The sequence below is a fragment of the Chiloscyllium plagiosum genome, unplaced genomic scaffold (assembly GCF_037043375.1).
Source record: "Chiloscyllium plagiosum isolate Xiang-an unplaced genomic scaffold, Cpla_swu_hap1 HiC_scaffold_23, whole genome shotgun sequence".
In the NCBI taxonomy this organism is placed as follows: Eukaryota; Metazoa; Chordata; class Chondrichthyes; order Orectolobiformes; family Hemiscylliidae; genus Chiloscyllium; species Chiloscyllium plagiosum.
Window position 1 is genome coordinate 21,043,589 of NW_028270161.1, and position 12,686 is coordinate 21,056,274.

The 12,686-nt window shown below is 39.0% G+C and overlaps 1 long non-coding RNA gene across 1 annotated transcript; it reads left to right on the forward strand.

The window, feature by feature from the left end:
* The first annotated feature begins 426 nt into the window (after positions 1–426).
* On the forward strand, positions 427–12,194 carry LOC148145831 (uncharacterized). The gene is made up of 4 exons (XR_015761208.1): positions 427–582; positions 6,993–7,050; positions 7,603–7,689; positions 10,205–12,194. It is a non-coding gene; the product is annotated as an uncharacterized LOC148145831 (long non-coding RNA).
* Positions 12,195–12,686: the final 492 nt, after the last annotated feature.

A 12,686-nucleotide genomic window follows, 5' to 3' on the forward strand; every position in this document is an offset into this window, starting at 1 on the left:
TTTATGATGTGGGTTTTGGGCTAAATATTGTCAAAATCATTAAGACCTCTCTCTCTCTTCTTCAAAATTCTGCTTCTGTATCTTATGGTAGGCAGTTTAATATCTAATTTAAAAGACAGCACCTCTGATAATGCAGCATGATTATAAAGTATCACAATGAATTACGAGCCTTAATTCTTATGTTGGTATCCTATTGTGGGACTTGAACCCAGAACCTTTTGATTCATCAATGGATGGTTGGGTACTAATACAATAAAGGGATGTTACTACAGAACGAGAAAATGGAAGTGTTGTAGAACTCCAGTAATGATCTTACTAAATGGTTGTAAAATGGCTGTTCCTATTACTTATATTCTTAAACAATATTGATAAAACTGACCAATCAGCCTATAACTTTTCTGATGCAGATTAAGGCAGCGATGTTGACCAGGACTACTGCTTGAACAATCCTGATCACTTGGGTGGTGATGGAGGGTTGCTTTTCAGACTGGAGGCCTGTGACCAGTGGTGTGTCACAAGGATCGGTGCTGGGTCTACTGCATTTCATCATTTATAGAAATTATTTGGATGTGAACATACGAGGTATGATTAGTAAGTTTGCAGATGACACTACAATTGGAGGTGTAGTGGATGGCAAAAAAGGTTACCTCAGAGTACAATGGGACCTTGATCAGATGGGCCAATGGGCTGAGGAGTGGCAGATGGAATTTAATTTAGGTAAATGTGAGGTACTGTATTTTGGAAAGGCAAATCAGGGTAGGACTTATACACGTAATGGGAAGTCTTTCTGAAAATGAGACCTTAGAGGGCAGTTTCATTGTTCCTTGAAAGTGGAGTCCTAGGTAGACATGATAATGAAGAATGCGTTTGGCATGCTTGGTCAGTGCATGGAATACAGGAGTTAGGAGGACATGTTGCGGCTATACAGGACATTGGTTAGGACACTTTTGGAATACTGTGTGCAATTCTGGTCTCCCTACTTTAAGAAGGATGTTGTGAAACTTGAAAGGGCTCAGAAAAGTTTTACAAGGATGTTGCCAGGGTTGGAGGATTTGAGCTACAGGGAGAGGCTGAACAGACTGGGGCTGTTTTTCCTAGAGCGATGGAGGCTGTGGGGTGACCTTATAGAGGTTTATAAAATCATGAGGGGAATCGATAGGGTCAGTAGCCAAGATCTTTTCCCTGGGATGGTGATTGCAAAACTAGAGGCCATAGGTTTAAGGTGGAAAGGTTTAAAAGGGACCAAGGGTCAATCTTTTCACACAGAGGGTTGTGCATGTATGGAATGAGCTACCAGAGGAAGTGGTGGAGACTGGTACAATTACAACATTTAAAAGGCATCTCAATGAGTATATGAATAGGAAGGGTTTAGAGGGATATGGGCCAAATGCTAGCAAATGGGACTAGATTAATTTAGGCTACCTGGTCAGTATGGATGAATTGGACTGAAGGGTCTGTGTCCATGTAGTACAACGCTATGGCTCTATGATCAGCATGTTCTATGAGGCTATCTGCATTATTGTTTACCATGTGGTAGGTTTGCTGCCAGCATCATTTTTGAGGATAGAGATCTATAGCGACTGCTTGGTCAGGTATGCTAGAGGGAAACCACTTGCTAACCTAAAAGAAGGGACTCTTGTATTATAAAATGTAGTTTATTATATGTTAACAAAGTACAGGTTATACTGATGTGAAAGATATTCCTATAAAAATTATGAGGACTGGAGGATAGACCTTACTCCTTTGAGGTCCTAAACTGTCCATCCTCAAAGTCCCTATCACATCATCAAAGGTGGTGCTTAAGTCATTTAGTTTTAAACTTTTCAGACCCTTACACTTGCACACATCTATTCCCAAACATTTTTCCATTATTAACATTATTCAATTGTGTATGTAATTACATTTACCACTACACAATCATAAATCCAAATGGGTTGGTGGTTCACTGTTCTTGCAAAAAATGTTCTCTTCAGAAACAGAAGATCGTTCTATCTCTGGTTTAAAGACTAATGGCTTTGATTCTGGACACGACATTATGTGGGCTTAAAATTCCTTTAAACTGAAAGCTCTTTAATCTCTTGGATTTCCTTTGCAGAGGGCATCTCTCCTGGTGAAATAAGCAATAACTTCATTGCAACATCTAGAGCATTTTTGATCACATGCATTTCATTTGCAGAGATCAGTTGTACTGTTGAAGCAGGAATTTCTTCCCTGCGGTTTCCTGGATCACTGAGCCAGGCAATATCTTCTAAACCATATCCTGGATCTCTGGACATTGCTTGTGACTTCTAGGGGTTCCATAAACCACGTCTTCAATTTGTTTCAGCAGATTTAATTTCATTCTCAATCTGCTGGATTATCCATATTGAAGTGAACAGATTTCCTACTTTGACTTGTTGATTAGCATGGATGTTTTCGTTCAGCTTCAGGGATTGTAGTACTGGTGATAGCACTATGTTGAGTTGCTCATTTCTTCTATTTGAGGATTCCTTCTTGCTTGGCATGATCTCAGTTACTGTCACTGCTAGGAAGATAATGAAATGAAACTGGGATCGAGTGAATCTCTCAAGGACTGTAAGACAGGTAACAGTATACTCAAGAGGTAAATCAGGAGTACAAAAATGGGTCATGAGATAGATTTGGCAAACAGGGTGAAGGAGAATCCAAAGACATTCTACAAATACATGAAGTGCAAAAGAGTAACTAGGAAGAGAACAGGGCACCTTAAAGATCAACAAGGTAATCTATGTGTGGAACCGCAGGAGATGGTTGGGATACAAGACAAGTATTTTGTGTCAGTATTTAGTGTAGAGAAGGATATGGATGCATAAATAGTGATATCTTGAAAAGTGTTCATATTACAGAGGAGGAGGTGCTGATGGCCTTAAACTGCTCAAAGGTAACTAAATCCCCAGGACCTGATTAGATGTATCCTAGAATGTTGTGGAAAGCTAGGGAGGTGGTTGCTGGGCCCCTTGCTGAGATATTTGTAACACTGAAAGTCTCGGGTGGGTGGTGGAAGACTGGAGGGTGGCTAATTAAAGAAAGCTGGTAAGGAAAAGGCATTATAGACTGGTGACCCTGATTGGACAAGTTGTTGGAGGAGATTCTGAGGGACAGGATCTAGATGTATTTGGAAAGGCAAGGATGGATTAGGAATGGCCAACATGGCTTTGTATGTGGGAAATTGTGTCTCAAACTATCTTCAAACAATTATCCTTTGACCAGTTGTTCTGTGACTGATGTTCATTAACATAATGTCACTTGATGTGTTGTTCCATCTGGATATTCCTGGATTGGTTGTTTATTGACTGTAACTAACTTGACTCCTTCTGCCATGTGAAGAAGAATGAAGTCAAGATACACAATCATGCTTAAGAGTTTGATTGTTAAGAATGTATAGGTTTTACAGTAACTGACGCTCTTTGTGTTGGAGGGTTGTTTATAGGATGTCTTTAATATTAATTAATATATTGCCTGGATGATACAATTGCATTGTTGCAACTGCAGGATAATATTTTCAACCATGGTTGAATACAACTTAGCTAGTAAGCCAAACCTTCAGAAATTTTGCTCTTCTCAACGGACTCAAGGGCCTTAGTCAGCTCATACAGAGAAAATGGCTGGTCCAGCTTCTCCTCTGTGTTTTTGTCGAAGACCTAAAAGGTGTACTGTCCATGAGCTTCATGTCAAATAATGTGGCAGAAAAGGATTTGTTGATCCTCAAAATGTCAGACTGAGATGACATTACTGAGCCATCTTCTTCCTTCAGGCTACTGATCACAGAGCTCTCTGTGTGCACTTCTGGAAGGAGAAATGCAAGCACATCTCACCCTACTCCATAGAGCAGACCATGGCTCAGAAGATTATCTTGAGACAAAGAACAATTTTTGTTGGCTGTTCACCTCCTGGACTCTTCCTTGACATTGACTCTCATCTTCTGCAGCAGGTGTAGATGCTGCTTGATTTTCTGGAGTTTGGACAGTTTACCCCATCGCTTATTCTTTCTTCCTTCCGAACACCTTTGAGGATAAAGAACCTCTTGATTGTTCCCCTTGATTGTTCCCATCAGTCCTGTGGAAACTCAAAGAACTGCTTCATTGTTCATAATCCGTGAAATCCTTTTTAAGCTCCTCAACATGTCCTGAGTTCAACAGCTTCAGGCTCAGCTTTCACATTGCCTCGCTGGCCTGCTGGCTGTCCTGTAATGGCAGTTGGCCCGCAGAAGGCACTGGTCAGAGATGAATACTGGCTTGATGATGGTAGATCTGATCAAGAATGCTTGGGATGCAAACAAAAAATCTGTCCTTGAGCGAACAGACCTATCTGGCCACAACCAGGTGTATTGATGTTGTTCTTCATCTGCAGGGATGCTGAAGACATCATGCAGCTTGGCGTCTTTTACCATTTCCATTAGAAATGTAGAAATAGTGTCCACTTTTCTGTCAGGCCCTCTTGATCATCCAGCCACACTGACGATGCAGTCAAATTCCCTGTCCAGAGTGATTGACCTGGACGTCACCAGCAGAATTGGGAGCTTTTTGCCACTTATGTGTCCAGATGAATTAATCTCAGGGGAGAGTTTCTGTGCATAACATCTGCTATGAGGAGACACCCATCCACTGCCTCCTTAACTTTGGAGATGCTGAAGTTGCTTCCTAGCATCAGAATACCTAGGTGGAAGAATGACAGTTGTTACCTCTGACCAAATCAATGGCCATGAGTCCACAAGCTGTACCATTTCCTGTAACTACTAAGGTGCAGTATCCTGCACTCCTACAGAAGCAGGTGGTCCATTTTGATGTTAGCCATGGAAGCCAACATGGAGACACATTGCTTGGTGGAGTTTATACTGCACGTGTTTATGCTGTTTTGTATGTTTTTCAAACTTCTGCTAAGATTTTGAGATCACCATTCTAGAGACAGACAGCAGGGAAGGAGGAAAACACTACAGTAATGTAATGTTTGGGGCTTCACTGTTTTTCAACATTGGATATTATGTAATCCCCTTCTCAATTATGGTGAGCAAGCCAAAATCTCTCAGAATCCTCCTCAGTCACTTCTCACTATTATGCTCTGTTGGATGCATTCTGTCCTGTTGAGCACTGTGAGGTGTCCTTACTCCAGTGCTGACAAGGATCTTTAATATCTGGTGTCTGTCTTACATGCTGGTTTCTCATGTGTCAAGAACTGAGTGGACTTTTCCACTCTCCTGTGATAAAGTTGATGTTGTCCTCTGAGAGTTGATCTATGCTGTTTTAAATTTCAGCTACATTCACCACCTATAGATTTTCTCTAAAGACAAATCTATTTCTGACTATAATAAATCTGACAAAGACTCATCAACAATTCCAACAATTTTGTCTCTTATGAACTCTGACTTTAAATAATTATCGTCATGTTTCTCCAGTAGTCTGCAGAGAGCATTAATGAAATTTCCTATATAGATTTCCCTGGATGCTGAATTCTTCTATTAAATTGCATTCTTTATTTTATTCTGCGGTTAAAGTGATTATCAAAAGATTTCAGGATTTCTTGAAAACTGTCTGCTGCTACCTTTATATCTTGGTGAACTATAATGTCATCAGCTATAATTCCAATTGTATGCAGAAGTGTATTAAATTGCTTGCCCTCTAATTTACTATCAAATTTAGAAGCTATTCTGTATCTTAAGAATTGCTTTTCCCAAGATGTCCATACTTGTGCTCTATTTGGCACATTTTTATTCATTCAGAGATCATGGACTTTGCTGGCTGGGCCAGCATTTATGGCCACCTCTAGTTGCCCTTGAGAAAGTGGGAGAGAGCTATGGCAATCCAGTTAGTGAAGATGGACCCACAATGTAATTAAGGAGGGAATTCCAGAATTTTGATCCAGTGAGGGTGAAGGAACAGTGTGCTGAGTGGTTTAATAAGACATAGGAACAGAGGTAAACCATTCAGACTGTTGAGTCTGTTCTTCCATTCAATGAGATCTTGGCTAATTTGATAATCCTCAACTCCATTTTCTTACCTTTGCCCTTTAACCGTTGATTTCCTCATTGGTTAAAAATCTGTCTATCTCAGTCTGGAAATTTGCTGGGTTAGTATTCCCATGTATTTGCAGCCCTTATCATTTTAAGTGGTCAAATATACAATGCAAAGAAGGGTACCCTCCTCTCTGAAATTAAATTTCCAGGTAATATTCTTTCTGATGCTTGCCTTCCCAATGTGTTTATTTAACTTACTGGCTTAGGAGAGTTGTAACTTTGCTGTGAAAGCTGTGCTGGTGCTTTGTGCTACTATTGGAGTAAAATGGAACGTTCGCATCTTTTCTGCAACCTTAATAATGTTTCTTAACTTTCTTCCTCTCTTAGACATTGTCTGTTCAGACTTTTACTATTCCACTAAAAATGTTGCTTTAATTCTGGCTTTACATACTCCTGGGTTTAGAAACTTGGTTTGATTACTACTGTGGCTCTCAATGTTTCACTCACTGTAGCCATGTTTTGTGGTGCCTGCTCATTTTGGCAGTGATACTTGGTATGACTATAGGTACTTTTCCTTACTTCTTGCTTTCCCAACCAGTAATTCTGCGCTTTATAAAAACTTTTAACTTAATTCATGGACCATCCAAATCTGTTTGCTCTCTGACTCAACCCCAACTTGGAGCTGCTGCCAGGTCATTGGCACCTGACACAATCCGTACCTGCTGTGGAGTTACTAATACTCCAGCTCTCTTACTGTCACTTACGAGATCTGAAACCACTGATTGCAGATTCTGCATTGTTGAAACTTGCCCAAGATTTTCTTCTGTTGGGCTTTTGAATGTTCAGCTCTCCCTGCTGCTATCTGCATCTGAATAAATCTCCAAGCTCCAACACTGCCAGTATGTGGTAGAAGGCAGCAAAATTGGATCTTTACTGTTGCTCATCATGTTGTACAAGCAACCCATGCCACTCACCATTAACATTGTAATATTGCTCACTGTGAATTATCATGATTCTCTTTTAGAGTTGGGATATTTGATCCGCTGGCCTGTTGTAGTCAAGGAAAACAAGCTCCTAATCAAGTAAGAAAATACTTTTTTTCTGAAACAAGATGTAATTTATTGTATGTTGGCAACTGAATGATATGTTAGATCTTGTTCGAGACTATGAACACTTGGATTGGCAGGTTTTAAATGTTCAGGATCCTAAGCTGATTTTTGACCAAATCGACATGACTACATGCTTAAGGCACTTTCAGTATTAACACTTTAGACTCTTACACTTGTATACAATTCAATGAGAGAACTCACTGTCATTCTTGTTATGGGCTCTTTTAACATCCAAATGAATCATTATAGAATTTTATAGCACAGAAACAAGCCACTTAATTCAAGCCTTAGGTATGAACAGATATCTTGAAATAAGATCTATGTAGGTCCACAGAATAAACTAAACATTTTGATTGCAGTGACACAAGGCTTGTCTGTTAGAGAATTAGGAAAATATCATTTATGTGCATGAGTGAGTACTGCAGAGTTTGGGACAGAGTAAATGGGACTTCATTCTCAATCCAACTGTACAGGAGAAAATCTAGCAAGTGTTTGTACTGATATTGTTCCATTCTCCAATGCTAGTATCCTTCAGCTTGGTGATATGAATTTGAGCAATATGTCAAATGGGTCTTACAGAAGAAATGAAACCTACACGTGTGGTACATAGAGGTAAGAAGAATTATGGTTGAGCTGCACTAATTTATTTTCTTCCAAACGTTTCTCTAGCTCTTTTCCTTTTCATGCTTTCTTTCTTTTTTAAAATTCATTTCATGGGATGAAGATGTCACTGGCTGGGCTAGCATTTATTGTCCATCTCTAATTGCCCAGAGGGCAGTTAAGAGTCAACCACATTACTGTGGGTTTGGAGTCACATATAGGCTAGACCAGGTAAGGATGGCAGTTTCCTTCCCTGAAGGACAATAGTGAACCAGGTGGATTTTTCCAATAATCATCAATGGATTCATGGTCATTGTTAAACTCTTAATTCCAGATTTTTGTTGAATTCAAATTCCACCATATCTCGTGGTGGGATTCAAACCCAGGTCCCCAGAGCATGACTTGGGTCTCTGGATTAACAGTCCAGCAATAATACCACTAGGCCATAGCCTCCCCGTTGATGGCTTTACCCTGGTGGCTATTTGTTAGCATATACAAAGAGCAGAAGCTATACAGCAATTAAGTCAAATCACATAGTTTCATATGAGTATTCTTTCCATTAGAGATCACTAGTTTATTCGGCCCTCTTCAGCACCAGGGTAATTAGACTAATCTTACCACCTCCACCATACTTACTTTAAGTCAGCAGGCAGCTTAGAATAGACACATTTCTTCACAGTATAATTCAGGTAAATACTAGTAATCACTCTTATCTATTGAGGTAATGGAGACAGGTAAAAATGAAAATGCAACATAATATCACAGGATTGAAATACCATTACTACAGTGCAGAAAGAGGCCATTCTACTCATTGTGTTTGCCTGATCTCCAAATGAGCATTTCACTTGGTGCCATACTTTTGCCTATTCCCAGAAATCCCAGGATTCTTTACAAATAACCATTTAATTCCTTTCTAAATATTTTGACTGAACTTCCTTCCACCATTCTCAGGCTGCACATTCTAAAACGAGTTGCGTGAAAATGTTTTCCTCATATCACTTTTGCTTGTTTTACTTATTCTTTTAAATCCAAGTCTTCTCATTCTCAATCCTTTCACGAATGGGAATAATTTCTCCATTTTTAACTATGTTCAGACCTTCCATGATTTTAGATCATTCAGATATCCATTTTCCATGAAAACAATCCCAGTTTCTCCAATCTATCTTCATAATGGAAAGTCCTCATACCTGGAATCATTTTCATTAGCCTCTTCTGCACTCTCTTCAATTCCTTCACATCCTTCCCAATGTACGATGTCCATAACTGGGCTCAATTCTGTAGCTGAGGTCAAACTACTGTCTTATCTCCTTGCTCCTGTACTCTTAAATCCCTAGTAATGAAGCCTAGGATACTGTTGGCATTTGTAACTGCTTTCTTTACCTTCTCTATATCTTCAATGACTTTTGCACATATACATCCAGATCTTTCTGCACCTGTGCCCTCTTTAGAGTTGTACCTAGATTTTATATAGCTTCTGCTTCTCTTCCTATCAAAATGTATCACGTCTCTATATTGAATTTCACTTGCCCCTATCTGTCCACTCCACCAACTTGTCTTTCTTAAGTTCTACACTGACCTCCGTTTATGATGCTTCCCAGTTTTTATCACCAAGAGAGTCTGAAATTGTGCCCTGTAAACACAGATGTAGATCATTAACAGATCAGTATAATTAAGGTCCCAAACATTTTGGTAATGACGGTGGACTAGCTAAAACATTCAGGGACGATGGCTGCTTAGAGGTGAAGGCTCTTTCAGGAGAAGGACTTGTTTTTCTTTTCTAAACATCTTCGCCAGACCAAAATAAAATCTATTAAACATCAATCTCTGTTTCCCACTATGTAGCCAATTTTACATCTATGTCTATTGTGCCTTTTATTCCATAAGTTGTAATATTTCTTCAAGTATAAAAAATAAAAATATTTACAGCATAAGACAATCCGTTTGACTCAAAAGGTTCATGTTGGTGTTTATAGTCCAAAGATGTTTCTTCCCACCTTTTTCATCTCAGCTCATCAATGTTATATTCTACTCAACTGGTGGTTGTTGCAAGGTGGTTTGAGTACAAGTACTAGGAAGTCGCTGCAACTGTACAGAACTTTGATAAGATCATATCTTTTGAGTATTGGGTATAGTTTTGATCTTTGTATCTGTAATAGTGGTTTGCCTAGGCAGATCCTCTGTTCAATTCTCCATGCTTTTCAGTCTTGTGCTTTCCTCTTCAGTTGTTCATAGGAGTCTCCCACTTTAATTTCAATGTGCAATATGATTTGAAGAACCAGGTTCAGAGGATTCTGAGTTGGACATTCCTCAAATTACACTGGACAATGAAGAAGTTCTCAAAAATTGGGGTAAATTATTGAGTTACTTTCCGAGGAATATCAAAATGACCTAAAGGAATTATTACTATCGCATGGGAAGACTTGTGGGAATTAGCCAGGAAATTCTAATTATGCATGATGTAGATATAGGAAATGCTATTCCAATTAAGCAACACGCTTATAGACGTAACCCTCTAAACTTGGCGCAGGTTCGAAAAGAAATTGGACACATGCTCAAAGACAAGATAATGAAAGTGAGTTTCAGTGACTGGAGCTCTCCCGCTGTAATGGTGCCAAAACCAGAAGGTATCCAATGATTATGTGTGGGCTATTGCAAAGTCAATGCAGTTACAAATTCAAATCCTATTCCATATTTGGAAGACTGTCTTGAGAAGGTGAGACAAGCAACTTATATTTCTGGCAAGCACCTTTATCTGAAAGAGTGAAGACAATTTTGGCTTTCATGACACCGAATGGACTACACCAATTTAAAGTCATGCCATTTCGTATGAAGAATGTGCCAGCCACATTTCAAAGACTAACCAAATTTATTTCCGGATTAACCAATTGTGTGGTGAACATAGATGACCTGGTGATTTTTAGTCACACACAGAAGGAACATATGTAACATTTATTGAAATTGTTTGGCCAACTTCGGAAGGCAAACTTGGTGATCAACTTGGCTAAGAGTGAATTTGTAAAAGCCCAAGTCACATTCGTGGGCCATGTTATTGGACATGGACATGTGATTCCATGGGACGAAGAAGGCATTTCTATGATTCCTGGGATTGACTGGGTTTTATCAGAAGATTTTTAGCAGTGTGGTTGCTTCACTGACTACTGAAGAAGTGCAGAAAATTTCAGTGAACAACAGACTGTCAGAAGACAGCGGACTGCCTGAAATCTGTGTTAACCTCTGTCCTGGTGTTAGCAACACCTAATTACTCAAAGCCATTCAAGGTGGCTATTAATGCGAGTGATGTGAGTGTCAGTATTGGACTCTTAAGAAGGTGCCAAGAAGATAGAAAGACCTGTTGGGTATTTTTCTGGAAAATTGAATATTCATCAACAGAAATATTGCACAATTGAGGTGCTGAGCTTGGTGTTGGTGTTACAACATTTCAACATTTATACTGTCAGTAATGTGTTTGAGATAACTATATATACTGATCATAACCAGTTAAAAGTTTTTGGAGAAATATAAGGTCAAAAATTCCAGGTTGTTTAGATGGAGCTTATTATTACAACCATTCAATTTGAAAATTATGCTCATGGCAGGATGAGAAAACGTAATTGCCAATGCATTGTCGTGCTTTGATGAAGAAAGACGGAGGTGTTTGGTGGCGGGAGTAAACGGACTGAAATAGAATATAGTAGTGAATGTTTGCACGCTTAGAGTCAATATAATGTACAGAGGAACCTTGATTATCCCAACATCAATAATCTGAATTTCAGATTATCCGAATAAGATTGCAAGGTCTTGATGCTTGGCTAAACAGTGTTATTCAGATATTCAATTATCCAAACAAAACCTTCCTGCCCGTATCGTTTGGATAATCGAGGTTCCTCTGAAAATATATATAGTAGTGTACTAATAGAGTCAGAAAAGCAGTTTTAGAAGTGAAGCCAGCTTTGTATATCGATGGTCCTTTCCTTTAAGGGGGGTGGGGTACATGTGACAATGCTGTCACTTTAAAAAGTTATTTTGTCCTGGTTTTTTTGAAGAGGCTTTAAGGCAGACGTACAAAACTGATTAATTGAAGATGACTTAAATGAACAACTTGTTTAACAACCTAAATAACCTTTAGGTTTTTTTAAAAGTTGGAACAATGAAAGCAGCCTGAATGGGTGTGGCGAGCTCTCTCAGATCCAGATTTCTGGGTTTTGATTTTTTTCAGTAACTCAGAAGCTGTTTGGGATCTCAAAAGAGTTGGAAGCTTCAGAGGATGTCACTGCTACACTCTCTGAATTTTCTTTTGATGTTTCTTCCTGTGTGAATTGGAGAACTGCATATAAGAATAATCTGTGTCTGAATTTGCCTTTTTGCCCAGGTGGTTTGGTTATTGAATGTTACTATATTGGAACAGTTAATTAGTAACTGGTACTTGGTACTGTATGTATTATTCGGTTAAGTTTTCCAATAATTAAGTTATTATAAATTCCTCTTTCTTGTGTTTGTTTTCCAACTATAGTGCTTAAATAAATAGTGTTTTGTTTAACATGAAGTAGTTTGACCAGTTGCATCACATCTGGAACATGGCACTTCACATCTACCTTTATAATAAGCAGTTAGGGTCTAGGTTACCTCTGTAAAATATTTTGAGGAAGTCTGTTCTGGCCTAGTCCATAACAATGCCCACTTCCTGGGCTCTGAACTCTGCATGAAAGGAAGGAAAACATTTGGCTTAAAGAAGATGCAACAAAGGTTCATCACATTGATTCCTGCAATAAGAGGACTGTCCTATGAAGACAGCTTGAATAGGCCGATACCATCTGGGGTTTAGAATAATGTGAAAAGTGATCAAATAGAAGAAAAATTAAGTTGCGAGTGTAAGACTGGGCAGTTGCTAAGAGGCTGGCTAGGGAGTTTGGAGCCATGGGGCACAATCTCAAAATATTAATTTAAGATGGAGATAAGAATACATTCCTTCACTCAGAGAGTTGGAATTCTTTATCTGAGAGAACCTGGAG